Source organism: Adiantum capillus-veneris, chromosome 9 (assembly GCF_014529385.1).
Source record: "Adiantum capillus-veneris isolate H3 chromosome 9, ASM1452938v2, whole genome shotgun sequence".
NCBI lineage: Eukaryota > Viridiplantae > Streptophyta > Polypodiopsida > Polypodiales > Pteridaceae > Adiantum > Adiantum capillus-veneris.
Window position 1 is genome coordinate 105,831,199 of NC_140939.1, and position 27,342 is coordinate 105,858,540.

Consider the following 27,342-nt stretch of genomic DNA (forward strand, 5'->3'; position numbering starts at 1 on the left):
GGTAGGTCATAATTTCATTCAAGTTATTTAATTTAACATTGCACACGTCTAGTTAGGAATGAAAATATCCCCAAACATGTTGGAGAAATCCGACGGAAACCTCGGCATTGAATTCATTGTACATCAAGTTCTAAAGTAGGAAGGAAATGATTGATGGGTATGCTGGTTGCAATTAGGAAAGAATGTCTGCTAGGGATAATTTAGCTCGACATGTTCATTTTATTTCCAATGTTGAATCAGTCCTGACCCCCCTACTGATCACAGGGGACAGAGTTCCTCGGTAAGGGCTCTTGATTCGACGACTTGCTTTTTATGCGGTGGATACCCACGTCTTGCTTTCTATGCGGTGGGAGTGTCCATGACGTGCTTTCTATGCGGTGGACATACCTAGTTGTATGGGCAGCTAGGCGACAACGGGAGGAGTGAACTCTCGCTGGAGGGGGGATGTTGTACCTCGAGAACATTGGAATTTTTATGAATAAGTTTGAGTAGAATTTTTACTAGAATTCTGTCTTGGTGTTGTTTGCAATATTGGTTGAAGGGCTGTCTTAACGAACAATGTGCTTCGGAATTAAAACAAGGAATGTTTATGTTGAACAACCTTTGTGGTAGTAATTAGGTCACACAAGGAAGTGTGAGTGTGGGGGTGGAAAGTGGGGTCTTGGCTCGGGTTGCCAACACCTTACGAGATGGGTGGTCCCGATTGGTCGGCAACTCTTTGTCCGCATAGTGTTTACTCGATATTAGTAATTACTCATTGCCCCTAGAGCGGCGAAATCTCGAGGGTACGTGCCTCTGAAACATGGGGAAAAAGGCACTCGGGGTTTCTCTCCTCTCGAAAAGTGGGTCTTAGGATCACTAGATAGTTTAAGTACGCTTCCCCTGCGAGGTGGAGCTAGATCTCCCTGCTAGTAGACTCGAACTTGACTCACTTTTTGATGAGAGATCATCCGCTAGTCGAACCCTGAACCATTTTGTTTGCTTCCGCAATAGATCTAGTGGCCACTGGGTTCACCATCAGATCCGCCATTGGATACGGCGGGGTGGGGACCTCACACCTGGTATCAGAGCCTAGATTAGGATGGGAAATAAAGTTGTATTGTTTGAATATTTAAATAAGGAACTGAAAGTATATAGGTAGTTTATCCGAATTCCTTGCATTGGTGTTGCAGGAAGACCCTGTGCTCGAATATCGGAAGTTCCAAGTGTTTGAGCTTATTTATGAGCAAGCTCGAAGATCCCCAATTTACCAGTTTAGGCGAGATGTCATGGAGATACTGTTGAAGGCTTATACTCCAAACTCCACTCGCATTGATAGAGGATGGGAACTTGATTGGACATTTCCAGGAGGGGTTTACTACATCAATGCTCGGAAGCTAGGATTCCTGGCTACCGACTTGAAGAAGATACGTTGGGGAGAAGAGTTGAGGGTTATAGAGATATTCTACTTGGTGCCTACGCGATTGGACCAGACTGTTTCAGACAACTCCAATCAAACCATCAACGATTGGCTCTTGGAGAAGGTCACCAATGTGATCCCAGCGAACTGAGTCAAAACCTTTGGATTACTGAAAGCGGAACTCCGGCTTGATATCTTAGTTTATTATCCACTCAAGAATGAGTATAGGAACTATTACACGAATGAAGTAGTGTATCATGTCAATACCATCTCCTAGGCGTATGTTATACGCAATCCATAAAGCCATGTAATAAGCTGATCATCAGTTATCCTAAACCTTGAAGGGTTTCGATTGTAATAAATTTTCATCAATAAAGAGCTTTTTGTCTCTGAATCTCTGTCTCTTGATAAAGTGGAATTTTCAATTTTATTAAAGTCTCGTGTCTATTTTGAAATCCAAGTAATGGTATCAAGAATTCGTATAATCCATGTAGGTACCGCCTATTGCTCTGTACTCGGTAGCGCAAGAGAAGAAGCTCCTCCTTAAGCAAGACCAACCTCCGATCTTTAAGGGCGAGGGGGCAAATGTGGAGAGAGATGCGGAAGTGTGGATGGAAGCCATGGACGATTACTTTGAGGCTGCGGGGACCCAACCCGTAAATCAGACCATGCTTGCGATGTTCTGCTTGATTGGCGATGCCAAAATATGGTGGAATCAACATTGCATGGACATGGATATTAAGGGATCTTCCCAGTCCTGCGAAGACATCAAAGCTGCAATAATGGGGCGATATTTACCGCCTGCCTATAGAACCTTGAGGATGAATGAATTCTTTTCACTTCGGCAGCTGAATTCATCTGTCGAAGAATATTATGCAAATTTTGTCACTCTTCGGAGATATGCTCCTAAGATGACTTTGGAACAACAGGTGGCGAGGTTCTACCAAGGACTAATTGATCCCTTGAATACTCGGTTGGAAGCTCTCAGGCCGACAACACTACAGGATTCCTTGTTGAGGGCCAAACATCTAGCTCTCGAAGTACAAAAAGCTAATTAGAACAGGAGGAATCATTGGGCAAAGAGGGCAAGGACGACTGCTTGGGATAACAGACCAGCCAACCAAGCGTAAAACCAGCGCCCTATTGTGGCTACCACCACAACCATGGAGTTCCCTGATGTTCGATGCTATGGTTGCGGCGAGCATGGACATTACAGATCCAATTGCCCCAGGAACATTCAGGCAACCAATGCCAATGCCATACCCTTGAATACCCGTGGGCGTGGCCAAGCTAATGGAAGAGGAGGACGAGGAAGGATGAATAGAGGGCGAGGGCGTGGAGCTACCGCCAGAGTGAATGCCGCAGTGGTACAACCAACTGTGGATGACGAAGCAGTGGAGAGAGCAACCCTACATGCTGCAATTGACAATCCCAACGGTTGCGAGCAATACGCAATCATTCATACGCCAGGATCTCTCAGAGGTGAACAAGTTAACTTCCTTATAGATTGTGGTAGTACTCTTTCATTTCTTTCACCCCGATGCATGAGAAAACTAAAGCTAGATAAGTATCCGACAAGCAAGCTAGTTGTTGAGTTAGCAAATGGCAAGGAAGTAGTGTCTCAACACTCTGCAGGCAAAATCAACTTTGATTTAGGGGGACACCCAACTTCTGCCCAATTTCGAACCCTACCCTTAGGATTCTTTGATGGGATACTAGGGATGGACTGGCTAAAGCAAAATAGGGCCCACATACATTGTGCACAGGGGAATTTTACCTTTACAGATAACTTGGGTAATGAAGCCTTAATCTAGGGGGAAAATGGGAGACCTAAGGCTACTTTAGTTAAGACCGGTAGACTTTTGAAGGGACTAAGGAAGGGTCAACAAATTTATGCGGTTAAGCTCAACAAAGTGGATCGATCTGATACCTCACTTCGACCAAACTGGTTGAGGGAATATGATAATGTGTTCCCAGAAGACCTTACGAATCTTCCACCACACAGAGAGGTAGATCATGAGATTGAGACTATCCTTGGATGTGAACGTATCTCAAAAAGACCTTATAAAATGTCACTTCCAGAGGCCATCGAACTCAAGGAACAACTTAGGCAATTCATTGAGCAAGGATTCATTCGACCCAGTACTTCTCCTTGGGGTGCTCTAGTTCTTTTTCAAAAGAAGAAGGATGGGACCTTAAGGCTATGCATAGACTAACGGGGACTGAACCAGGTAACTGTCAAGAACAAGTATCCAATTCCAAGGATTGACGAACTTTTGGACAGACTCCACGGCGCCAAAATATTTACAAAGATAGATCTAAGGTCAAGATATTACCAAATCAGGATCAAGGAATCGGATATTCCAAAGACAGCTTTCAATACTAGGTATGGGCACTACGAATTCACAGTAATGTCTTTTGGTCTAACAAATGCTCCTGCAAGCTTCAATCGACTTATGTAGGATATTTTCAGACCTCACCTGGATGATTTTGTCTTGGTTTTCTTTGATGACATTCTGATCTATTCTAAGAACGAGGCAGAACACGAAGAATATGTTCGCAAAGTACTTGATCTTCTTCGGGAACACCAACTTTAACTTACGCTAAAGAGAGAAAGTGCACTTGTTTCTCACCAAAGGTCAACTATCTTGGATTTGTCATATCGGCTGAGGGGATTTCATTAGACCCAGACAAAGTCAAAGATATCGTTGATTGGCCTCAACCATCCACTGTCAGCGAAGTAAGAGGATTTCTTGGAATAACGGGATGGTACAGGATTTTTGTCAAGGATTATGCACGTATTGCTGCACCTTTGACGAAACTCCTGAAGAAAGGAATGAGGATCGAATGGAAGACCAAGCACGAGTCTAGCTTTGCTAAGCTAAAAGAATTCTTGGTCTCAGCTCCTATTTTAAAGCTTCCAGATTTCAGTAAGGAGTTTGAAGTAGCGACCGACTCTAGCGAATTCGCTCTAGGCGGAGTTCTTACTCAAGAAGGAAGACCAGTGGCGTATACTTCGCGAAAGCTGAGAGATCATGAGAAGAATTATCCTACTCATGATTTTGAACTTTTAGCGGTTATTCACGTGCTGAAGTTATGGAAACATTATCTTCTCGGACGTAAGTTTCAGCTGGTTACAGACCACAAGAGCTTAAAATGGATTTTTACTCAACCTATTCTCAATATGCAACAACGACGATGGATAGAGCTATTACAGGAATATGACCTTGACATAAAGTATAGACCAGGGAAGGAAAATGCAGTTGCAGATGGTCTTAGCCGAAAATCCTTTCTCGGAGCTATCTCTATTCCAAATAACCCTATCTGGGATAGAATCAAAGAAGCATCTTTAGTAGATCCAGATTACCAGCATATAGTATCACTAGTTCAACAGAATAAGATGCTTGAAGCTAAAGATTACTCTCTTATGGGAGGATGTCTTTACTACAGACATAGACTCTGTGTACCCAGAGATCCAGCTTTAAAGAAGGCCATTTTGTATGAAGCACACGATAGCCCTACATCCGTACATCCAGGTTATGCTAAGACTCTTCATGCTGTCAGGAGGAGTTATTTTTGGTCTGGAATGAAAGGGGACATACTTCGCTATGTGAGGCAATGTCTTTCTTGTCAGCGGATAAAGGGCGAAAGAATCAAGTTGCTAGGGCAACTTCAACCTCTTCACATACCCCAGATGAAATGGGAATGCATCAGTATGGATTTTGTGACGGGATTACCTTCTACAGGAGGTTATAATTCTATTTTCGTGGTTGTTGATATGCTCACAAAAGTGGCTCACCTAATACCCATAAAGACAACCTTTACAGCTTCAGATGTTAGTCGGATATTCATCAAGGAGATTTTTAGGCTACATGGTCTACCCAAGCGTATCGTCAGCAATAGAGATGCCAAGTTTACATCGAAATTTTGGACTTCTCTTTTCCAATCTATTGGGTCACAATTAGCCTTCAGTACAGTGTATCATCCACAGACAGATGGGCAAACTGAAAGAGTTAATCAAGTCATCGAGGACATTCTAAGAGCCTATTGTTCACAAGAGTCAAAGAAGTGGTTACGATATCTACCTTTGGTGGAGTATGCTTATAATTCTTCCGAACACAGAAGCATTGGAATGTCACCTTTCAAAGCTCTTTATGGACAGGACTGCTTAGCACCACTGAACTTCTCAGATCCAACCATCACGGTAGAAGCCTCTAGAAAGATGTTAGAAGATATGGAAGCACAGACAAGAGCTATTTGCCAGGATATTCAGGACGCTCAGGATAGACAAAAGTACTATGCAGAGAAGAACCGTTCGGAAAGAACTTTCAAGGAAGGGGATAAAGTTTTTCTGCGAGTCCAACCAAAGAAAAGCAACTTATCACTAGGCAGATATAAGAAGCTCAGCCCAAGGTACTGTGGACCATTCAAGATCGTTAAGGTTGTGAGTGACCAAGCCTACAAGCTAAAGTTACCTGCAAACTTGAAGGTTCATGATGTGTTCCATGTCAGCTTACTCAAACCCTATATTCCTAACCCTGGTCAATTTTTGGACTCAGATCAGATAGTCATGCCAGCTCAAGGAGTCCTCGAACTCCAACCTGACTATGTACTTGAAACAAGGGAAAGGAAGTTACGCAACAGAACTATCACGGAGCATCTAGTAAAGTGGAAGGATTACCCTAAAGAAGATGCGACTTGGGAGGATGAACCAACACTCATAAAAGATTACCCAAACACATTCTTGAGATGAGGACATCTCAATTTTTCACGTTGGGGAGGTTGTAAGGTCTCTGACCCCGACCAAAAAGAACACCATTGTACCGTGAAATGAACATAATGGAATAAGTTACTATTTTTAGCAGTTTTTCAAATTCTGTCAGTGCCATGATGTTAAGAATGTTAGAAAGCTTCAAAATGTGAATTAAAATATTTTTTGTGAAAATTTTTCAAAAATAGTAAGTTTTTGGCCACCCGACCCGTCCAGTTTTGACCGTCTCGAAAAACTGCACCCGTACCCCAAATTTGAAAAAAATACATTTTCAGACCCCGGGGGCTGCTAAATATGGCAGGTACTCGGGCCAGTACGTCTTAGTTACAGCATCGTATAGCAATTTTTGGCATCAAAATCCGACTCGTATGACCCGTTTTAGCCTAGAACCAAATTTCCTAAAAATTATCCGGGGAGGTACCGGGGGCCCGAGGCTATGTGGGAACAGGTTCCAGGACACTCCAGACCAGATTTAGCAACTAGGGGGCGCTCTCTTGCCTTGTGGGAGTCCTAGGAAAGCTGCCAAGACAATAACTTAGTCTCAGAACCAGTTAACCAAGCCAACCTGACACTTGGTGGGTAGGGAACTGGACTTGCCATGCTTAACTGGAGAAGCTCCCATATGCATTTAGCAGCCCATGTCAATTTTCAGCCTGTAGGAGCCTATTTAAAGCCCTGCACACACACACACACTTATGCTCACACACACACACATACACACAGTGCATACACACTCACCTACACACATTGGGAAGGTGCAGCCAGATCACACACCTTTTGGAAGAAGAAGCAAGGAGGGAGGTGCTTCCGAATTCTCGACTCAAGAAGCTCGATTAGATCAGAGAATTAAGAAGATTATCAGCCCTTAATCACGGTAACCACGGTTTAATTAATGCCTTCTGTAAATTCTTTTCATCACCATCTAAATTCCTCGCCTATGATGCTTATTCCTAGTCGTAATTCTCTACAATTACTCTCTAAATTCTCCTTAATCATATTCTATTATGTAATCATCATTCCATAGCTGAATTATCAGCCATTTATCACTCTTAATTAATGATTAAGTGCATGATTATTAGAATTTTCTCTCTCTAGGTAGCATAGTAATTAATTGGTAATCCGGTAATTGTGTAGATTGATGAGAATCACTCTTTCTGTCACTCATCAATATTGTAGCTAAATTAAATTCATTTCTCTTATGCATTAAGATGTAATTAATGGAAAATTAACCCGTCGTTAAGTCTCTAACAGTTGACTTTTCTTACACCTATGCATGAGGAGAATCTGCACCATCTATTTGCTAGGAAAGAGATTAATGTTACTTAATTCATCTCTCTGGTAATTCCATTAATGAAATTGTATTATTCTTAATCATGTAAGCCGAGTAATTATCTTTAGAGCCGGTTCCCATAGGATTATGTGTCATCCATAATGATTGCTATATGGAAAAATCTAGACCTCTCATATAGGAGGGATTAATTAATGTTGCTAATCTATCTATTGGGTTGCAAACCTTAGCTCTTTCTCCAAGCTAATTAATTAAAGTAGTGAGACAAATGGCTCCGGTTAAGAGAACACGCTTCGGTGGTGCCCATGACCACGAGGCGGGAACCAGCAATGTCAACGGGAAGGGGAAAGCTCCCATGGAGGAACAAATACCGGCCATCTCACGGGCCATCGACGAAGAAATGGAAGAGGTAGGTCATAATTTCATTCAAGTTATTTAATTTAACATTGCACACGTCTAGTTAGGAATGAAAATATCCCCAAACATGTTGGAGAAATCCGACGGAAACCTCGGCATTGAATTCATTGTACATCAAGTTCTAAAGTAGGAAGGAAATGATTGATGGGTATGCTGGATGCAATTAGGAAAGAATGTCTGCTAGGGAAAATTTAGCTCGACATGTTCATTTTATTTCCAATGTTGAATCAGTCCTGACCCCCCTACTGATCACAGGGGGCAGAGTTCCTCATTAAGGGCTCTTGATTCCACGACTTGCTTTTTTTGCGGTAGATACCCACGACTTGCTTTCTATGCGCTGGGAGTGTCCATGGCGTGCTTTCTATGCGGTGGACATACCTAGTTGTATGGGCAGCTAGGCAACAACGGGAGGAGTGAACTCTTGTTGGAGGGGGGATGGTGTACCTCCAGAACATTGGAATTTTTATGAATAAGTTTGAGTAGAATTTTTACTAGAATTCTGTCTTGGTGTTGTTTGCAATATTGGTTGAAGGGCTGTCTTAACGAACAATGTGCTTTGGAATTAAAACAAGGAATGTTTATGTTGAACAACCTTTGTGGTAGTAATTAGGTCACACAAGGAAGTGTGAGTGTGGGGGTGGAAAGTGGAGGCTTGGCTCGGGTTGCCAACGCCTTACGAGATGGGTGGTCCCGATTGGTCGGGAACTCTCTGTCCCCATAATGTTTACTTGATATTAGTAATTACTCATTGCCCCTAGAGCGGAGAAATCTCGAGGGTACGTGCCTCTGAAACATGGGGAAAAAGGCACTCGGGGTTTCTGTCCTCTCGGAAAGTGGGTCTTAGGATCGCTAGATAGTTTAAGTACGCTTCCCCTGCTAGGTGGAGCTAGATCTCATTGCTAGTAGGCTCGAACTCGACTCACTTTGTGATGAGAGATCGTCCGCTAGTTGAACCTTGAACCATTTTGTTTGCTTCCGCAATAGATCTAGTGGCCACCGGGTTCACCATCAGATCCGCCATTGGATACGGCGGGGTGGGGACCTCACAAGGCTTGCATGCACCTGTCCCTCTTCTACTTGTCACTTTCTATTGGAAATTTTTGTTAGATGTAGCATGTCTACTTAGATGACTCAGCAACAACGTACGCAAACTCAGGCCATTGTGAGCACGAGCAAGGACCAACGCATGCGAATCTGAGAGAGAAAGAGAGAGATGTCAACGACCACTACCGTGGGACAGTAGACAGAGAGAATACACACAACCTCTCACAAGAAGGATGGATCACATGCCCTGCTTTGTCGCTCCTCTCCCCATCCTTCCCTCCTTCCAGCCTACCTGGCACCTATCGCCTGGTCAACAGATTTTTGTCCAGCAGATACTACATGGATAGAGAGAGAGAGAGAGAGAGAGAGAGAGGGGGGGGGGGGGGGGGGGGGGGGGGGGGGGGAGGATGATCTTTACAAACTTCGCATGGACAAAGAGATAGAAATAGACTGAAATCGCATGGCAACCCACGTGTGAGAAATCTCAAACCTCTTTGTTCTACTAAATTTAACACTAGAATTTCACCCTTCTTTCAAACACAATGAACCTAATTTCTGAATTTTCTTTGGCTGGTGTCCCCTACTAACTACATTAAGATTGCTCATAGCTCTAAAATTCCCAGAATCCCTAAGACAGAAGCGACTCAATGGCCATGGGGATTGCCTTTCCACTCACTCACATGTGGCTATGCAGAATCGGCAGGACTTGACAGGATATGGTGATCACAAGATAGTGGGCATATAGCTCCGAGAAACGGAGGGGCTATAGGTGGAGAGAAATGGGATATTGCGCTCACAAATCTCATTGTTGTGCTGAAAAGATGCCTCAAATTTCACCTTTTCTCAAAAAAATTCTCCCATATACTCGCTGGGTCTTTCAAAATAAAAATAAAAAACTTGGGATTTACCCCAAGCACTTGCAATATGCAATAGTCTATGCCCTTCTCATCTTGAAATTGTCTTCTATGCCTACCTCATCCATCTCCTCTACAACTATAGGAGTCTCTTTCTCCATGTAAAATTTCTCTCCCATAGAAAGTCCTCAAGATTAAAGGTCATCGATGTGAAAGCATAGGCAGTTACATCCATAGAAAGGCTTTTCTTGGTATGTAATGATGTAATGAAAACAACACAGAGTAAGAAGTAGACATAGGTGAGAGTATTTATGAGAAGGCATTAGTCTAGGGATGTTTGTGCCTAGCGGTGCTGCAGTTTTTGTTCTTGAGGGGTATAGAGGGGGAGGGGAGGTTGCTAGTCTACCCTATGTTAGAGCCTAGCAATCCTACTTTTTGTTCTTGAGGGGTAGGGAGGGGGATTTCAAGGATTGAGACTATATATCACCTAGATTCCTCCCAGATCCCATACTTACATCTCATACTCATACTCCACATACTCCCAAAGTGAAAAATTTAGAGCCAAGTGACAATCATTGAACATGGGTGTTATTTTGAATCATGAGAGAACTGAAACTTTTGCATAATAGGTACTATTCTTAAAATTTGAGCTATACCTACTATGCCGAAATGGTATTTTGAATCATGAGAGAACTGAAATTTTTGCATAATAGGTACATTCGCTCAAGCAGTGCAAGTGGAGGAGGGGGTTCAAACAAACATATTAAGAAGCTTGAACTATACCCATTATGCCGAAAAGGCATTTTGACTCATAAGGGACATTAGGAAATTTCGGAGGTCATTTGGAGGGCCTTCTAAGAACATGTATTTTTTGCACTCTCTCTCTAGAAAATATGGCGAATAATAGAGGCGGGTTTGTCATGGTAAAAGTTCAAAAAGTGTACTTTTAGTAGATTCTTTACCCTTCTGAACATTCATCCATAATGATTGAGGGATAATCTTCTTTTCAGTTGCATTGAATGAACCTCGTCAACATGGAGGGAACGAGGCTAACATGGAGGGACAAAGCCGCATCAACTATTCACTTTTCATTAAACCTGCACCTTTGGCTAATGGCGCACTCCTCAAATGACACAAATTTTACACAGAAATGAGCCAAATATCACCTTCACATTGATTTGGACAATGAGTACCGACCATTGATTAAGCGGAGTAAAACAAACACACATATACCTCCTGCATCCATAGACACGCTCAGAGCTCAGGGAGCTAAACACTTAGATATCTGGACAAGAGGCTCTCTCTATCCTAAGAATCCAATGACTAATACGTCTCCAGCATTTGTCAATCCTACAAGCTTATTGACCTTGCTGGTGATGGAGAAAACGGCATTCTAGGTTATTTTAAATCTCTTACAAGGCAAGCTGAAACTTATAAGGGCATTCTCCAAGCTAAACAATGTGAGATTGTTCGTCTTTCACATTTGCATTCTACATATCAGGTTACCACTTTGCAACACAAAACAAAGGTACAGGAACTGAAAGGAAAGGTATGAAGTTGTCAAATGAAGGACACCATCTTGGGTGGTCATATCTGAAAGAAGAAATTGTGCAATCTTGAAACATTGCAGGTTGCATCCGGAGGTCTCAAGAAAAGAATCTGAGCATTAAGGTGATGCTTCTTGGTTGACTAAATATTCTTAGTTAAGTAAATTTTTTGTTTTTTTAGTTATGCATTGTTTTCATGTGTCTGAATAGTGTTAGTTTAGTAAATTTTCTGTTATTTACTTACGCATTGTCTTCATGTAGAGATTCAATATATCCTGACAAGGAAAACATTGACCCCAAAGCCAATATACAAAAGAGATTGAAGCAACTTATAAGTAGAAGCCTTGCAACAGATATAGTACATGACAAGAAGTTTAAGGTCCTACAACAAAATGTAGTGGACTGCTTTATTTCATAGAACTCAATGCCTGCAAAAGAGATACAAGGCACACTTGATTCACTTGGTGTAAGCAAAAGAGGATATTCGGCTATACAAAAATCTGTCTTATCCATCTTTGTTAAGAAGAGAATAAAGTCCAAACTTTTACCATCAGCCTCAAGTGTTTCGAAAGAGAGGCTTCAGCTTAACGACGCACAGGGAGAATATCTTGGACAAGCGTTTCATATTAAAGCAACTCACAGTGGCCGTGGAGCAAACATAGCATATGATGAGTTCAATAATATTTTTATGGACCTGCAGATGTTGCAGAAGAGAATGGTGGAGTTTTACAACATCACATTTGAAGAGTCACGAGGGGTATTACATTTTGTGTTGAAACTGGATGAGTGTGAGCTTGTTAAAGACAAGAAGCTGGAGCGTGTTACTACTACTTTAATGAATAGAGCCCTCTCAAAGTGTCCCACTGATGATCCTTTGTATTTTAGTGTTCAATCAGAATCTAACATATGGTGGCTTGGTGCTTTTGAGGTAAGCGAGATTCTCAGCTAAGCTCAAATGTTCACATCTACTTAAGTCTCATTTATTTTGTGTTGCAGGTAAAGAAAGAAGATCATGACATTCTATATTGGGTGTTCATCAAACTAATGTTCCAAAGGTGATTGATCTCGACAGACTAACTAGGGAGAGGTACTATGTCTAGATGGAAGGGGAGACTTTCAAGTTCAGTGGCATGTTGTAGGTGACCTCAAAACATTAAAGTGCATGTATAATTGGGGAATGGGTGCAATGGCAAAGTCGCCGTGTTTGTTCTGAATGGAGCCTACAAAGGTCATGGACCCAAAGTGGTGGAGAAAAGCTACAACACATCACATTGAGGACCTTGCTTTTCGATCGGTTTTGAAAATACCACTTGCGAATGTCCACATCTGTACAATGCATGCCCTTTGTAGAACTGTGGAGAAATTGGTCTACTTATATATCGGGTTTGCTTGGAAAATCAAGAACTCAACAGAGCGACAAATGGCCCTGCAGTGCTTAGAATTGGTACTGTCAGATATGGGGTTTCATTGTGGCAATGTGAAAATCCAGCGGGATGAAAAGAGATCAACTACTGAGAAGGATGTCCCATGCAAACCATCCATCGGTGGGGTGAAGGCACGAAGGTTTTTATCTAGACCCCAAGGAATACGAGATCCAAAGCTAACAAAGCATGGAAAAATATTTAACACATCTTATGTTAGCAAGGTAGAGTATCAGAGTTGGAAAAAGCTACATATTGCAGTCAAAGATCAAGAACCAACTACTCGTAACGCGAAGGCTGAGGTTTGGCGATCGATAGACATGCTATTTTTGATGTGCGACAAAGATGACTGGTCACAAGGTGATATGAACAAGTTCAAGGAGAATCTCAACCTTCTCAAGAAATCATTCAAGACAGCATGGACAGACACCCAGATTACTCACTACATGGTATTATTGTGTATTTTGATTCTCTTTTATGTGTGACTATGTGAGTATAAAACATTCTAAGTAATCTATTTTCATATCCAGCACATCATGTTCAATCATTTACAATATTTTATACAAAATTATGGGAACCGGGCCATATGGAATACCCAAGGGATGGAAAAGTCTCATTACATGGCCAGAAACGCCTATTTCAGGCACACACGACATGGCGGCTCTCAAATCAAGGCTATTAGTTTGAGAGAACTATTTGAATGGTTCTATCGTAGAATCATTCATCGAATGTAGACAAAAGAAGTCTTGGCCTCTTCAGCAACAACACAAACCTTCAGACATTTACAACAAAATAAAATTGAAAGATCAATGGCATACAACAACTCCAGTGCTCGTGAAGGTCAACGAAGGTGGAGAGAGACAATGGTGTATGTGAACCACAAGTGGAGAAAGATACTCTGAGTGGATAACATTGTACAAAATTTCAATATTTCTGTAATACATGCTCTTAATACAATTGTTACTTGAAGTGTATCAAGATTTTGAAGGTTCAATTTTGTTTTTTGGCACATCACCCTTGTAACGAATCATGAGATGTTTGCCATACTCTAACAGTTCATCCGGGTTTTGTCTACCAAGAGCTAGTGCCATTGCTGTGTAAGTGTAGTAATACGCCTCCCAACCACCTGTATAGCCCGGGCAATAACCAAAACAATCTCTGGAAAATACTTTGTCCACAAGAATGACTTTATCTGCACTTTTGGGCAGCACGGGTCCACCCAAGAAGCGTGATAGTGTCTTTAATGTGTAAGTTGTTGTTGTACTCTCTTGTGACATTCCATTGTGAAAAACTATTACCGGTGCCTCGCAAAGCTTCGAAAGGTACTGTGCTAGGGCCGCATCCCTTCCATGGTACTCTCGAGTCCGCTGTCGAAGGAAGTCATCCTTGTCAGCAATCCAAGACTGTACATATCATGTCTAAGTAAGTGACACATAGAGAGAGAGAGAGAGAGAGAGAGAGTTACCATGAAGCTCTCATCCTGCAAAAAGAGGTTTTCCTATCATAGGTCCATAGACGTAGTTGACTCCTGACCTGAATGGTTAAACCAATCCTCCACTTCTTTGTGACTTGTTGATGGTCTTAGGCTTTGTCTTATTGCTTGGAAGGTGGCTTCATCTGGTAGTGTCTCCTTGTATTTTTCAGCTTTCTCAAAGCAACTTCGGAGGCATTCCATTGGATTGCTGGATGTTTCCATTGCCTCATCATCGCTACTAGCCTCTGAAACAAATCCACTCCTCTCCTCTTGGATTCTGGAAATGATAGCCAGGGAGAAGTCCTCCCTTAAATAAAAGATGCTTTGCACATCATGTCAAAAGATATAGGTCCTGTCTCCAATCTTGAACTCAGGCACAACAGGAAACATCATCTGAGCATGCTTCTCAGTGAAGTTACTGACATCCAAGGGTAGTTTGATTTCTGTTATTTTCACAGAGAGCATCTTACTTCTTTGAACTTCAATTGCCTCAACCTCAAGGTCAACTGTATCTTCAACCTCCTCGACTTCTTGTATGTGTGTTGTCTCTTTGTATTCTTCGTCTGGTGCTGCATCCTGCTCCTCTATCACCTCATCAAGATTCTGCATGAGGAATCCAAACAGGCTGTTCATGTAAATCATAAATCCAAAGGATTCCTGAATAAGTTTGTACTCTTTTTGGTGCAAAGGGCAAGCTAAATGTCAGCAAGCAGGTGGTAATTCCCTATACTTCTTCAGTCCCTGTCCTTTTCCACCGCATTCATTTAAATGAACCCCAGCCATACTGGGCAGAACAACCCTCCCTACCTGCACCATAAGTTCAAATTGATCTCTATAGCGCTGCAAGAATTCATTGTGCTGAGCTAAAAGGTCTTCAATATCAAATTTTGGGTTAAACATAGAATGAACTAGATCATATTTGTCCCCAGCACCACACGATGCTGCAAAATTGAATAGCCTCTCATCAGTTACATCTGGCTCTTCCAGAGAAGGCACATCCTCTTTGGCTTTACCTTTACTTGCACAAGGACTGCTTGCTGGGAGGTGTGCATCATCTGAGAAGTCTATATTCCTCTTTCTTGTATTTTTCTCGACAAGTACTGTAGAGGGTGAGGGATCCTCTTGGCTAGCCGACCTCTCTGACTCATCTTTACAGATTGACTCTTCTTGATCAAAGTCCTAACAAAAGTCAACAGTTCTTTTGGCAGAAGCACTAAGCAACTGAGCCTATAAAGGTTGGAATCCTGGCACAAGCTCTGGGTTCGGTTTTAGTCTCTTCTACCTACTGGACCTTAATTCTATTCATCAGGAATCGATGTCGAGTCTTTGTTCTCTCTCTCTCTCTCTCTCTCTCTATATATATATATATATATATATATATATATATATATATATATATATATATATATATATATATATATATATATATATATATATATATATATATATATATATATATATATATATATATATATATATATAAAGCACACCAAAACACACACACACACACACAAAGTCTCTCTCTCTCTCTCTCTCTCTCTCTCTCTCTCTCTCTCTCTCTCTCTCTCTCTCTCTCTCTCTCTCTCTCTTTCTCTGCCTCTCCACAGTACTAAAGGCGTACGTACGGACTTCCAAAGTGTACTTGGTTGTCTCTGCGCGCCTTTAGTACACACACACACACACACACACACACACACACACAGTCTGTGTGTGCCCCTATGTCTGTGTGTGTGTATCTGTGTCTGTGTGTGTGTGTGTTTTGTAGAGAGAGAGAGAGAGAGAGAGAGAGAGAGAGTTTCTCTGTATGTGTGTATGTTCAATAGTATAGATTTGTTTTTTTCCACACACACACACACACACACACTCTGCTAGCTATTGTTAGAGAGAGAGAGAGAGAGAGAAAGAGATGACATTTTTTGGGAGGAGTTTGTAGAAACTCCTTGGGAGACGTCTGCTCCATTGCTCTGTGTGTGTGTGTGTGTGTGTGTGTGTGTGTGTGTGTGTGTGTGTGTGTGTGTGTGTGTGTGTGTGTGTGTGTGTGTGTGTGTGTGTGTGTGTGTCTTTGTCTCTTTGACAAGAATCCGTCTCTCTTTGTCTCTGTGTGTGTGTGTGTGACAGTAATAAGTCTCCCTCTCTCTCTCTCTCTCTCGCTCAATTTCTGAGTTTTCAGTCTACCTGTCTCTCTTTCTATGATTCTCTCTCTCTCTCTATGTATCTCTCTCTCTCTCTCTCTCTCTCTCTCTCTCTCTCTCTCTCTCTCTCTCTCTCTCTCTCTCTCTCTCTCTCTCTCTCTCTCTCTCTCTCTCTCTCTCTCTAAGACACATATAACGGTTAACACCCGGCGGCGCCCCACGTGTTCATTAAAATAGTATCTCTACGGACTGATGCCGCACGTTTGGTCATTTAATGCGGCACGATTGATTAGTGAGTGACACCTAAAAAGTATGAGAGAGAAAGAGAGAGACCGAGAGACTTAAAGAGAGTGAGAGACAGAGCAACAGAGAGAGTGAGAGTGAGAGTCTGCAACATAGAGTGCGTCTGTGATAGAGACAAGGAGAAAGTGAGAGTGCCTCTGCGTCTTCTACCAAGGTTTGGCCTTCTCTCTCTCTCTCTCTCTCTCTCTCTCTCTCTCTCTCTCTCTCTCTCTCTCTCTCTCTCTTTCTCTTTCTCAAAGGTCTCCCTCTCTCTCTCTCTCTCAATCACTCTCTCTCTTTCTCAAAGGTCTGTGTGTGTGTGTGTGTGTGTCTCTTTCTCTCTCTCTCTCTTTCTCTGTCATAGAAAATTTCCATATCTCTCTCTCTTACACTCTCACACTCACACATAGAACCTCTCTCTCTCTCTCTCTCTCTCTCTCTCTCTCTCTCTCTCTCTCTCTCTCTCTCTCTCTCTCTCTCTGTACTAAAGGCGTGCGGAGACAGCCAACTACTCTTTGGATGTCTCTACACGCGCCTTTAGTACTGTGGAGAGGCAGAGAGAATGAGTGAGAGAGAGGGAGTGTGTGTGTGTGTGTGTTTTGGTCTGCTCTAGAGAGAGAGAGAGAGAGAGAGAGAGAGAGATTGTGTGTGTGTGTTATAGAGAGAGGGAGGAATAGGTGAATACAGGGGGGAAGGGAGAGAGAGAGAGAGTGTGTGTGTGTGTGTGTTCTCTCTCTCTCTCTCTCTCTCTCTCTCTCTCTCTCTCTCTCTCTCTCTTTCCTTTTCACTAACGGCGCGTGGAGGCGTATTTTATCGTCATAAAATTCTTTCATGCGTGCTGTTAGTGATGAAATAACTTTTGGTGAGAGACAGGGAGAGTTTTGGAGGGAGAGAGAGAGAGAGAGAGAGAGAGAGAGAGAGAGAGAGAGAGAGAGAGAGAGAGAGAGAGAGAGAGAGAGAGAGAGAGAGATACTTCTATTTGTATACAGTGGGATGGCTAGAACAAAGGCCACTGCAAGAAAGGGGGGCAAGGGACTAGGGTTAGCAGCTAAGGAAAGTAGCAGATCTGCAACCCCAAAGAAGAGACCTCGAAAACCAAGTAAGATTTTGAAAGGTCCAAGGATGAAGAAGTTATAGAGCTGCATGGGGCTTTTCAGAGAAATCAGGAAGGTGTATAAATGTGTCGATTTGTGCATACCAAAGCTGCCCTTCCAGAGGATGGTGAGGTCCATTTGTGAGGAAGCGACTTGGGGCACTAAAAGGTGGAAAGTGGTTGCATTGATGGCTCTACAGGAAGCAGCAGAGGACTTCCTGCTTGAATACTTCAGTGACATGACCATTGTAGCAGCTCATGCCCACATGGTGACTGTAATGGACAAAGACAACGAGACACTAAAAAGGGTAAGGTGGAGGTATGACAAACTTCTGGTACCCAATGACTATAGTGATAAGAAAACGAGGGAAATTTTGCTATACCCCCCTGAACTATTGCCACAAGTCACAGTTGTAGATGTCACACATGATGTTAATACAAGGGCAAGGCCAGAGATGGGGTTGCTCGCCAAACAGAAGACATAAGGGAAGCAGAACTTAAGGAGAAAACGAAAGTAGTAGTGGAGTTGCATAGGCAAAGAGAATGCAATGTGACCCGATCCATAGATGCCAGCAACAAAGATACTCTACTTTCAATGAAGGATGGTTTTCTTGCAAAGATACCATTTATAGATGGAGCCAGAAAGCTGGCTCTGGATACAGTGGACGTTAATATATTGCTAGATCCAGATGCTTAGATATTAGATACAATTATCTACGTTTGTCTTAAGTAAGTTTTAATATTTTGCTAACTTTGAAAACTCAAATGATAGGTGTACTAAATCAGGTACACTCCTTGCAGTTTGAACAAAAGCCAACTTCCACCGCACACCCACACGGAGGTGTTTCTTCTTGATCCACAAATGTCTGTGATTATTAGACAGAAGAACACTCCATTTGGCACATTCGAAAGTTGTTTTCTCCACTGTGCTATGCTGGAAGTAACCGTCATCATCTTTCCTTATGAGAACAACCATCAATGGAGTCTCATATGCCTTGATGTTGACTAGCCAGCAATATGGGTGTTCAATTCAATAAAAGGAACCCACCCTAAAATTAGGATGTAAGTGTTATGTATCAAAAAGTGTTTCTTATGGATATCCATGTAAATTTGAAAGCCTCAAGCTAACATCCCGATACTCCTTTATGCAGTTGGTATAGAGATTATTGCTTGCTTATGGCAAGCTATGTGGAAGGTACAAACTATACAAGGCCCCAATCAAAGATGTGCCTGTACCAAATCAAACCGATGCAACTTCTTGCGGCTGGAGATGTCTTCTCCATGCAGAATATGTCCTGCAAAGCTACTTTGCATTACAACCTTTCATGACTAAGGTAACCATTTGGCAATGCATTCAGTCAGTTTTGGTTTTCTTTATACAAGACTTCTCACTATGTGGTCTTTCAATTTTGCAGAGTGCCATGGAGATCTACACATATGATTATTTGCAAAGATATCGGGAAAGTCTAATACAACACTTGCTCACTATGTCGAACCCCAGAGAAGCTGAAGATAGCTGCTTGGACGACCGCACAATCGATATGACAATACGTGACGAGCCACCACCACAAGCCCCTGCATCAGACACAGTGGAACCACAATGGGCCGAGGGGGGTCATACTAGCCAAAGATGAAAGGGCTGAGGATGCAGAAAGGCCAAACGAGGATATTCAAGGTGCTAGTGTACAAGTAGAGGGGCTTATGGAGGAGACAATGAAAGAGGCAAGTAGGCCAGTGGAGGAGCCAAAAAACCCCATGGAGGAAACCCTGGATGAGGCAAGCCAGTCTTAGGAGGAGCCCCAAAAGCAAGCAAGCATGCATGAGGAAAGCAAGCCTATGGATGAGGCAATCCGGCCAATGGAGGAGCCCCAAAAGGATATGGATGAGGCAAGCCGGCCAACGAAGGGTGAGGAAAATACCTTGGAGGAAACCATGGAAGACAAGCGAAGTGATGAGGCACTTGATGAGGATGAGAACGATGACTATGACGATGAAGCAAAAGTAGAGGATAGCAACAACGACAACAACACTATAGAGACCCAGTATGGACCTTTGCTACCTGTAGATACGGTTGTTCCGGTAATGTCTATTCAAGTATGGAAAAATAAGTTCAGCTTCTAACTACTTATATGTACTTGTCAACTTTTTCAGAGGTTGATTATCTTGGACATCAATGGATTGCTGCTAATGCGCCTGTCTCTTGGTATATCAGACACCTACGAGGATTTGCAAACATTTCAGATGGGTACTTGTCAAGTTGTGGTTCGTCCAGGAACAAAAGAATTTATTCAGTTTCTTCTTCCGCGCTTCAGAGTTGTCGTATGGTCTTCAGTGCAAAGGCAAAACTTGTTGCCACTAGTTAGAATAGTTTGCATTGTATCCGGTGTTGATCAGGCAGATTTTGCCTTTTTGTATGATCAGAGAAGATGCGTTACCATCGAGGGCCACTACCACCGTAAAAAACCCAACTTACATCTTTTCTACAAACTGTTCAGCCAAATCGATGTACCCTTTGATGCAAATAATACACTACTGATTGATGATACTCCTGAAAAGGGAGACCTAAATCCACCAAGAACAACTATCTCACCACCCTCTTTTGAAGGGCATACCTTTGATTTTTACCTTGAAGACATTTTGATTCCATACTTACAGAAATTGTATCTCAGTCCATTGTTCACGGACGAGTTTGTACTTTCTAATGAATTGAGATGACTCTTCTATCATGTCTTTTTGTTGCCTTACATTGTGTGTGTGTGTGTGTGTGTGTGTGTGTGTGTGTGTGAGAGAGAGAGAGAGAGAGAGAGAGAGAGAGAGAAAGAGATGTGGCAATGGCTAAAGAAATGTATTTCAAGAACACTTATATTCATAGACCACAATTGACAAATGAGCTCAAAAAAACTTCATGTATTGAAAGTCACTCGTATACACTTGGGTTCACAAGAATCTCTATTACATTGAAACTATTTCAACCCGACCATCCAACTCTTTGCACAAAATATCTTTCTCCCTACGCCGCATCAGCTTACGGCCAGCTAGGAAAAAAGGAAAAATCTGAAAGGTCCCTGTCCATTGACTCTTCAATTATGTCGTGCCGCAACTGCAGAAGACTGCATAGCTCCCTTATTGTAACCACCAACATTAGGCCATGCTCTTTATCAAACACTTCCACATCCACAACAGGATTATCTTCCAAACCTGCAGAAACCTGGTCCATAGGAATGTACTTACCTCTGAGCATTTGTGATTGCATATACCAATAGGAGACTAACAGTGATTGGCTTGCAATCATGTACATGACAAGTTGAGTGTCAAGCGTGACCTCACATCGTATGCCAATCTCTTCCTTTACATACCATCCTCTGTCAAGAAGTTTTTCACAGGATGACTACTGAAATGACTTGCACATGAACATAGTTTTCATAACATGTATATTGTACTTATGAAACAACTCTATGAACAATGCAGCAGGACAAAAGTTTGCAATTCTAACCAGTTTGGTGGGAATAGAGCTACATAGAGACCTCTGTATATCCTTGTAGATCTTACTTCACATTGCCTCCACCATTGTTCCCTCAGGAAATGACTAGTCCACAGTGTTCCAGTCGGTTGGTAGAGGCACTTTCACCAACATGCCATTCTTATTCCCTGGGCAGAGTTGGTAGAAGTGGTCATAGAAAAATATTCCTTCATCAGCCAGGCTTTTGTTGGTTCTCCCTGAATACTGTAAAGAACCAATGTAGGCATGAACGACAAGGAAGAGGCCTATTATGCATTCCACAGGCTCTCATTGCTCATAAGAAGAGGGATAAACATCTGCAAAATATATAACAAGAGTTAAACTAAGAGTATCAATAAGTGAAAATGACAAATCTAATGTAGTTGAGATGTGAAGAATGGAGCCATTGCTCATAAGAAGAGGGATAAACGTTGCAAAATATATAACAAAAGTTAAACTGAGAGTATCAATAAGTGAAATGACAAATCAAATGCAGTTGAGATGTGAAGAATACTTACAATTGCAACGTGGTTGATGTATATCTGACACATTTCCACCGTTTGCTATCACGTCTGGATGGGTAAATACATGTTGAACAAGAACTTCCTTTACAGATCTTTTGCCGATAACTTTGAAATCCAACACTCTGGCCTTCCATGTTGAGTGGTAAACATTGATAGCACTAGACCTCTTGTCTCTTCTTGGTTGCATTAGGACCCATGAACCTTTGTTTATCCTTTGTCTAACCCATTGGTTCTCTGCACTTATTGAAGTTGATATTTTAATTGATGATATGCTACTACTTGGCCTTCTAGGCAAAGTGCAGGTGTTGCTAGTTGGTGTGAGAGACCATAAACACCTAGAGCTTCTTGGGCGGGAATACGTGGAAGCCATAGCTCTGAGAGAAAAGCTTAGTGGAGGGAGATTCACTTTGAAAGTATCCTAATGGAGGGAAAGTGTTTTACAATTCCAATATCTTGTGCGGGCTTAAAGGCCACCCTCCAGTACGTTAATGACCATAAGAGAATATCAGCAATGGGACCACACATGCACCTAACAACTCGGTAAAAGCAAAGAAGTTATGATGCCACAATCCTAGATTCGTGAAAGTTTTTAAATTATTTTCCTATTTCTTGAGTCTTTCCACGTATTTTCCTACGTAATGTAGCCCTGAAGCTCATTGAACGCGCTCTATTTTCTCTCTCTTTCATATGGCCCTCCAAATGACCTCGGAAATTTCCTAATGATTGAATTTTTTGCATAATAGGTGCATTCACTCTGGGAGAGGGGGATCAAAAAATGAACTATACCTATTATGCCGAAAATGCATTTTGAATCATAATGGAATTGAGTTTTTTGCACAATTGGTGCATTCACTACAAGGGCAAAGTGGGATTGGAGGGAAGAGAAAGGGATTTTTACAAGTTCAACTAATATACCTATTGTGCCCAAAAAGCATTTCCAATCTAATTGGGCTCAAGCTTTTTGCACAATAGGTGCATTCCAGCTGACTTGACAGAGACTTTAAGACACTTTACTTTGTTTTTTTACATCTTTGAATCTACTTAAATGTATTGTTATACATGATTATTAGTCAAATAGTCTCTTCTCTAATATCAAAGATAAACATGTAACCATGATTTGTGAGCTTGACTATAGAAAGATTTATGAATAATTAAATGATTAAAAAGCTAAATTTATTGTTTGTTTTATTTCTCCTTTTTTTTTATAGGAAAACTCATGGCTAGAACAAAGCAAACTTCAAAGAGAGTGGATTGATCAAAAGACAATATTCAATCATCTGTAGAAACTTTGATTAGATCTCGACGAAAACGTGTTTCACAGAGCATAAGTGTTCTTAGCAAAATAAGAAAAGAGCAAGATAAAGTAACCTTTTGTATACCAAAAGCTCCATTTGTTCGAGTTGTCAAGCAAATCAGTGAGTGACAGATGCAAAGAGGGATTGAGATGGAGGCATATAGCTTTAGCTTGTCTTCAAGGAGCTTGTGAGGACTAGTTGATAGAGTATTTAAAAGACACATATATTCTTGCTGCTCATGTACATAGAGTTATTGTCATGTGAAAAGATTTTAGTAGTCTCGCAATGCTAAGAGCGAAGTTTGAAAGTTTTCGGCATGAATCAATCTTTGTAGATTAAAAAATGAGAGATATTCTATTGGTTCCTCCGGCAAGGCTTCCTAAAGATAGGGTGAAGATTCAAGATATAACACATGATAAGGACACAAGATTAAATCAAGAGAAACTGGAAAATTTAAAAAAACAGGAAGAAGATAAATTGAAACAACTAATTGTAGCTCGACAGTTAATGATCCTTCATAGAGAAAACCTTATGATCAAAAGATTAGAAGGTTTAGGATCCAATGTCGAAGTTTTTGTGATGGACCAAGGACATCCAGAAGGCTATGCTCTAAGAGCTGAAGAAATTGAAATGTTGAAAACTAGAGAAGAAGATCTATCAAATACTTTTGTTCAATTCTCAGCAAGGTAATTTTTCTTTCTTTGCTTGATTTTAGTTTTCATATATTTGAAGATACCTATAATGGTTGGAGTTGTTTTGTAGTATTATAAAATCCAAACTCGATGAACAATTTCAGCTAGAGGTTTTCATTCTAGATTGTGCAATTTCTCAAGTCCTCAATGCACGAAAAGCTCCAAAAGAACTCCTTCCATGGTTTACATATTGTCCGAAGATAGTGAGATTGGTCGTATTTCCTTATTGCTCAAGGTAAACTGTTTATATATTCCATTGAGTTAATATCTCACAAAATGTTTTTTGTTATTGTTTTATGACTTAATAGGAGACATTGGAGCCTTGCAATTATAGACATCCAAGAGAAATACACACTGTATTTCAACTCTCTTCTAGAAACCATCCACTCTGAAATAAAAAAGTAAGATCTCATTTTCTAAAACTCTTACAGTTTAAAAGTGCTAATTTATTTATTTTTAGCCATGCAAACCTCTTGATTGCCACAATTGAGTCTTTCCACCAAGGAGGTTTATTTCTCAAAGAAACAACACATAAAAATATTCGAGCAAGAAATACTCACTTTGTCATGAATTACAATGATATTTTGAAAGTAAAAAATTGGATTCTCAATGTGAGAAGCTATAAACGTTGCAGATACCTACACAACAAGATAGTCACAAGTGTGGTTGGTACCTGCTCTATAGTATGAAAGAACTTCTGAACCGTTTATATAGTCATGAAGATGAAAAAGAAAAGGTAAAGGCTGCAACTTTAAATTGACAAAGAGGATTGCAATTTTTTTAAAATTAGTTGAGTGGTTTAATTTCATTGTAGATGCCAATGCAACATTACACGGAGCTTGACTTTCTACAGTTCAGAATGGATATGATCGAGGATATAGTAGATAGACTTTCAATGAGAAGTTGGGAGAAGCAAAAGAACTTGTCGAAACCTGAAGAGCCTAAAGGTCTAAATGAGGCCTCTGACAAAGACAAAGAGGAAGAGCTAAGCTAGAAAAGGTGCACAAAAAAGAAAAAAGGCGCCATGAAGAGGTTGATTTAAATTTGGAGGATGTTCCATATGTTCCACATGATGGATTGGAAGACATTTACTGGGAAGTTTTAGATCCTCAAACAAGTGACTTCCCTTTACCAAGCTCCCAACCTCATGATGGTTCAACATCCACAATTTTGAAGATCTTTGAAATAGTAGATCAAAGTGAAGAAAAGAAGCATAAGATTCAATATAACAGTGCAGATATCGAACATGAAAAGACTAGTTTAATTTGGATTTAAAGATATTTTCTATTAATTGCTTTGTAAAGAAAACTTACTCATATGGAAACTATGTGAATCAAGTTGTGTTTAAGACTTTCATAGCTCATTTTTCTCTCTCTTTTTTTGGAAATCTGCATTGAATTTTTTTAAAAGAATGTTCTTTAAAAAAATAGAAAGTAAAAATATCTTACCTTTCGTCCATTGATTTGATATATAAAGTTCTCTGGAAGATCCACTTCATCCTCTGTGATTAAATCTTGTCTGAGTTGTGAGAGAGTACATCGTTGACCTATTGATATAGTTGTTTGAAGTTGCGCATCCATCCAAATGTCCACTTGCTTCAATTGATTTTCTTGCATGCTTTTAAGATCTTGATCAAGTGGTATCCAAACACCTCTCACTCTATGAGATCGATGATAAAAAAAATGATAAAATAAAATTTTGAGATTTTATCATGTATTTAACATTTACAGATTGCAAATCCCATCCCTTATCCAAAAACTCCAAAAAGTATCATACTCGATACTATTACAAACTAGCATGGTATTTTTTAATCTGATGGTCTCAGTGGTCGCAAAGAAATCAACAAAAACATGAATCTATCAATTGTTTTTTTCTTAGAAAAAATAAAATCTTATGCATAATATGAAAGAAAATATCTTTGTCACAGTGCCTACCATTTGATTGGTGGCGTTGGATTTATTCTCAATTCTTAAAAGGCCCTCAAGAGACCCGGAAAATCCCCTAATGGGAGCCTTTTTCATCACATGGAGTAGGCTTGGCGAGCAACATACAAAGCTACAAGAGCGTTTTCATCCTTGCGTAGAGCCCCCATGGCTGGAGATGCAAGTTTTGTACATTTTTTTTTGTTTATTTAACCTTTGGCCATCCTCAGATGGGCACTTTCCATTACTAGTAGCTTGTCCCACGCCATGGGCTTGCACGGGTCAGTGTGGTCACGGTTGCATGCAATCATGCAAGGCTGCTTGATCATGCAAGGCCTCTTCAAGGGGGCCATGGTTGCATGGACAAGTGCAGCACGGGGCAACCAAAACACAAAATGTTGTACAAGACCCAAAGGGGCTAACACAGAAGTCTTTAAAAACTTTGTTCCGAAAGCTACATTTTGAAGGAGGTTACAACTTCAAGTCGGCCTACATACGAGGACTCTTTTCAAGGTGGTCTTAAGTACAAATTTCTAGAAATGTGGCTTTTCCCTCCATGCCTGGCGACAAAGAGAGCACATCGACTACAAATGATCATAAGCCAACAGAGAACTGAAGTTAATTTTCAAACACGGTTCAAAAGCTACTTTGTCATAAGGCATGCAAAAACATGGTGTAGCATTATGTTTGCATGCACCTTGCATGCATGCAAGGTGTGAGCGACAAACCAACTGTGGCTCAAGGTCAAGTACCAGCCATGTGGCCAACACGGCAAGTTGGAAAACACACTTTCTAAGGTACGCCGTTGATTTTTATTATTGTGAGAATGTGTTCTATCGTTATGGCATTATGCACGGTCTTGCTGCTACCACAAGGGGGAGCTACTCCAAAGGCAAGATGCACGATGGAGCATCGATCCCATAAGATGCACCCTAGCTACGAGCCGCAATCAAGATGGGAAAGTGCCACGATCACTTTTTACAGATTGAGAAGCCATTAAGAGTCTCTCTATTTGTGTTTTAGATTTGCATTTTTGCTAGTACATGGCTCCAAGGAAATTTTTCCCAACATTTCATCGATCAAGACAAACTTATATGATCAAAGACAACATTAATCAAGCCAAGCAGGTACGAGGTACATACCTTTCAAGTATTGTCCTATATTTCAATGCATTGTACAATTTGACAAGGTCGATTATCTATGAATGCTCCACAAGGTCGACTTTCTTTTACTACAACATTTGTAAATTGGCAAGAGTATCGGTTAGCTATGAGCACCAGAACTCCATGAGTACTTATGTGAAGCAAGGATTCAATTTATGCATCTGGCATCGTGGTTTCCAAAGTTTGTAATATGCTATTAGCATACGAACTTGGGGGAACTTGCCAAGGTGTCTATAGGTTATTGTGTCCCAAGAAGGCATATATGGTACATACGATAACTCACTCGAGTAGTAGATATGGATATGAGCCAGATTTGAGTGAGTTTTTCACTTAGAATTACCAGACAATTGGCCACAAGTGGGTGACAAGGTTACAACTTTTAAGTTCTTCTTGTTTTTTTTTTGTATTTAACCTTTATTTTGCAAAAGATTTCCTGTTGTGCAAAGCAAAGTGCTTTGATGGAATTCACGAGAAGCAAGGCTTCCAACATCTGCCCTAGTATTACTCATTGATTTGAGATGAAGA

At 41.0% G+C, this 27,342-nt stretch overlaps 2 pseudogenes; both read left to right on the forward strand.

Moving 5' to 3' along the window:
* Window positions 1–12,767: 12,767 nt before the first annotated feature.
* LOC147450937 (uncharacterized) lies at window positions 12,768–13,643 on the forward strand (annotated as a pseudogene).
* A 9,928-nt stretch (window positions 13,644–23,571) lies between these two features.
* Window positions 23,572–25,007, forward strand: LOC147450938 (uncharacterized; annotated as a pseudogene).
* Window positions 25,008–27,342: the final 2,335 nt, after the last annotated feature.